At 38.9% G+C, this 4,572-nt stretch overlaps 1 pseudogene; it reads right to left on the bottom strand.

The window, feature by feature from the left end:
* Positions 1 to 319: 319 nt before the first annotated feature.
* Positions 320 to 976, bottom strand: LOC149164318 (putative protein phosphatase 2C 2 pseudogene; annotated as a pseudogene).
* Positions 977 to 4,572: the final 3,596 nt, after the last annotated feature.

Raw genomic sequence — 4,572 nt, 5'->3', positions numbered from 1 at the left:
GTACATAGTAAAGAAACACACTTTACCTAACTCTATACTAGACCAAGTTATACTTAACTATTTCCTATGTGTGAGAATATCCTAACAATATGAAACTTTTGAAATATTATACAAGGTTGGAAACAACGCTCATAAAAATAATCTTCCACCTTATACATATATTAAATCATATTTAACCTATAATAAATGTAAACAACATGAATAATAAAAACCATAAGTCCCAAATGTCTATCTAAAATTTGGCAGAAACCGCAGCTTCGAACTTTCAATAACAATGGTATGCTAAAATGAGGAATGTGTCCATTCCCTCCTAGCCACTTCAGTTCAATTTTCCCTCCTTGCAAAAGTCTTGGTGCTGCACTATCATCACAGTTATATCATCCATAGATTCTCTGGCAATGGCCACTTCTACAAGCTCTTTACAGGCACCAAGAAGACCTTCTCCATGCTCCTCCTCTCCCAAGCAGAAAGGTCTGGCAATATCCACGGCCTCCTGATTACTGACCACATCCCACAGGCCATCTGATGCCAAAATTATAAACTCACAATCAGATAATATTTCAACAATTTTGGTCTCTGGTTCAGATGACACCAAATTTTTCATAAACCCATCGCCTATTGCCCTAGATATAGCAATCTGTCCAACTCGTGAAATTCCATAGTAATCAGTTACAGAAACACCCAATTTCTCTATGCGTTCTCTCTCGTCCTCTCTCCCAGGTTTGTGATCACATGTCAGGGCTTCGGCTACGCCTGCACTGCAATCTCCATCTCTATTTCTTCTACTAATAACTGATCGTGAATCCCTAGCATTGGAAACCACTAGGTTTCCATCTATAATAAGAACAGTTACACAGGTACTCCCACCCCAAAACCCTAGTTTCAAAAATTCCTCATCTTTCCTCAAATACCCAGCTTTGACTGCCTCCTCAAGATTTTTCTTACTAAGAAGATCAACTTTATTAGTAGTGTTCATGTCTGCTTCTCCAGCTAATTCTAATTGTGTTGAAATCTAATTTCAACGCAGATGTACATCCCCCAAACCGCTCAGCAAAACCGTCTTTTATCTCGGACCGCCTTCCAGCGAAAAGCAGTTTCCGTATACTTGGCTCCGATGGGATTTGGTGCAGACGCGTGTCACACACCTGACATTAGCCGACGTCATTTTCTCGGGCGTTAAAGTTTGGCTGCAAACTACCTTCCGATATCCACTCCAGCCGTCCGATCAACCAGATCATCCTCCGCCGTTCATCAATGAAGCTGCACACCTGCATACGACCAATGTCAATTCAAGGTTTGCGTGGAGTGTTAGGATTCCCGCTGACCGCCGTAAAAGGAAATTAAATGGAATTTATTATCGTTCGTAAGTTTTGGAAGAGCATTAAAATTCAACTACACGGAGGTATGGGTATACATTACATGTGTCATATCTTTTTAAAGAAGCGTTGACCATTATGAAAAGAAGATATCAAATGAAACTTGTAATGTGTAGTTGGTGTGTCGTTGCACATGGAGATATGTAAGAACGCAGCAGCGAAAGACCAGTGAGCTTGTGTGCATAAATTTTGCTATGCATTGACCATTTTTGTATGAGAGCTTGGGGAGCGAAAAAAATGAGAGTGGGTAAAAATAGTTTTTTGCTGCAGTGAAAAGAAGGTTGACTTCCATGAAAAATATGGTGATGCACAGCAGTGCATAATGCAAAAATGAAAACGTGGGAGCGCATAAGGAATTTGTATGTTTTTTTTCTAATGGTGGAGCGGATTTTTCTTTGTTGACTTTTGTTTTCTTTGTAAGATGAAAATGCACAGCAGTGCGGAGATTATGTAATTTGTTTTGTTTTACAGCAGCGTGTAAAAAATAGTTTTTCACCTGTAAATGTAAATGGAGGTTTTACAGCAGTAAAAGAAATGGGAATTTTTCCAGCAGTGTAAATTCTCATATGGAGACACAGTAAATGTTTTTGTTGTTAAATGTATTTTGGTGAATCCCTCTGAGAAAAGAGGATGAATATGTATGAGGCAATATATGTTTGAATAGAAATGCTTTGTGTCAGTTTAATGGTGTCATCTGAGTCATTTTGTTTCTAAGAGGTTCTCTGTCAAAAGATCCTAGACAGAGTAAACAGAGCATTGGCTCTGTGGTAAACATATTGTTTGTTTTTGGTATTTTGCATCAAAAATACCCAACAGTGGTATCAGAGCTAGTCCAGGCTCTTTGAAGACTCTAAGAAGCTGAAGGAAGGTGTGGTTGCAGCAGTCAAACTTCTCCAGCAGTGTGAAGACTCAGCCAAAAGGGTTAAGGTATTTCTCAAAGCTTTCCTTTGTGTTACTGTTAAAGGAACAGTCAGTGATTTAAAAGAAAACACAGTCAAGTATTTAAAGCCTAGATAAGAATGGCAAGGTCAAAGAAGAAAGCCTCCAAGCCTGTTAAAAATGTGTCTCCCTCCTCTACTAAAATAGAAGGCAATCCATTTGAATACATTTTATTTGAAACCCCAAAGTTTGGTGGAAACTTTGATGCATGGGAAATAATGATGAGAGCTTTCCTAATGTCTGAGGAGATTGAAGTCTGGGAGTCAGTGATTGATGACAGCAAGATGGATAAAGAATCCATGGAGTATGATGCACAAGCAGCAAAACTAATCTTGGATGGTCTCCCTGATTCAGTGAAGAAGAATCTTGGAAAATATACATCAGCAAAGGATATATGGGACAAACTGCATGACCTTCATGCAAAGGGAGCACTGACCATGACAATGAGTCAAGAAGAACCCATCATAGAAGCTGAGAATGAAAAGCTTGACCTCATCAAGCTTCAAGTAAGAGAAAGAGATGAAGAGCTTGCCAAGCTCAAGAAGGAGCTTGATCAATGCAAGAGGAAGCATCATGAAGAAGTCATGTCTATGACAAATCAGTTGAACAGAGCAAAAAAGCAGGAAGACGCCTTGTCAAGTCAACTTGAACAAAGGTACAAGATAATGAAAAAACTTGCAGAAGAGATTGGACAGTACAAGGTAGAGGTCACCTCCCTTAAGTCTGATCTACAAGAAGCCAGGAAGCAGGCACAAGGAGCTGAAAAGAAAATGGAGAGCAATCAAGCAGAAATCTCCAAAATGAAGTCAGATATTATCTCCCTTAAAGTAGCAGCAACTGAAGCTACTTGTAGCAAAGAAGAAACTGAGGGACAACTAGCAAAGAAAAATAATGTATGTGAAAAGTTGGAAGAAGAGATTGTCCTCCTCAGGAAGAAGGTTGAAGGGATGAACAAAATAATGAAGAGCTCTCAAGCTTTGGATGACATGCTCAGCTATCACAGATCTCCATCTGATAAATCAGGACTTGGGTATGTAGCTGAACCCTCAAACAAGCATGAGGATGCTTTAAGCAAAGGAGATGTGAAGAAGCCACAAAGAAGGTGTGATGCTCCTAGTTCCAGCAAAGGCAAGGAGAAAAATGAAGGCTGCAATAGAAGAAATCCTGCTCCAAATAGAAAATCAGCTCCAAGAAGAAATGTCGCTGATGTCAAGAAGGCAAGAGGCAATGGTGATCATCAAAGGATCTCAAGGCAGCAAGGCTTCAGAAGTACATCAAGGAAACCTCCATCTCCCAGGTACCAAAGTTCATTTTATGGTTATTGTTATTCATGTTCAAACTTTGGTCATATGGCAAAAGATTGTAGAGCATTTCATGGAGATAGATGTTGTGGTCCTCGACAATCTCCAAGAAATAATTTCACAAGAAGAAATCATGAATTCTTATTCATGAATAAAGTTGAATGCTTTAAGTGTCATAACATTGGGCATATGGCACGAGACTGTAACTTAAGATGGGCTCCTATGCAAGCTAGACCCACACAAAAGAAGAAAGTTACACAAGTATGGAGAAGAAAAGAAATACAGTGTGAAAGCCCCTTAAGCAACGCAGCTGATCTAAGTTTGTTTTGAGAAAACTTGCCAAAAGAAGACAAGCATACATTAAAGGGGAGCTTGTAATTTTTTGTTTGCTGAACTGTATTAACAGTCATTTGTTGATGGAGGATGTATTGCAGCGCAGCAGTTGCAAATGAAATCTTTGTTAATCCCTCTGAAAGGTAATATGCAGCAGTGATGAAATCAGCAATGTTTTTGCTTTGTTTTTATGCAATATGCACAGAAATGCATAAAGAAGAAAAGATGGCAGCGCTGAAATGTAAAGAGCAGCAGCGAGATAAGAGAAAAATGCAAAGCATGGAAACCCTCACAGCAGTGGGAAGATAGAACATAAGACAGCAGTTTGGAAATTTTTTTTGGAGCACATGGATTAGAATGAACAACAGTTTAAATTTTTGTGGAGAACATGCTTTGAAATGCATAGCAATGGAATTTTTATGTAAAGTGAGAGAATATACTCACAGCAGAGTGAGTATAATATGCAGCAGATGGAAATGTTTTGTATTGGGAATGAAAATGCAAAACAGTGAGAAGAAAATGAGAAGAAGGCAAAACGCAGCAGAACGTAAATGCCCAGTGGCTGAGAATGCAATGAAATTCTTTCACACAGCAGTAAAAAAAATGTAATGTTTTTTTTATGC

Source organism: Pinus tabuliformis, chromosome 5_1 (genome assembly GCF_031772625.1).
Source record: "Pinus tabuliformis cultivar Carrire ecotype Pingquan chromosome 5_1, CPIR1, whole genome shotgun sequence".
NCBI lineage: Eukaryota > Viridiplantae > Streptophyta > Pinopsida > Pinales > Pinaceae > Pinus > Pinus tabuliformis.
Note: the sequence above shows the minus strand (reverse complement) of the source record. Positions and strands in the feature narration are given on the sequence as shown.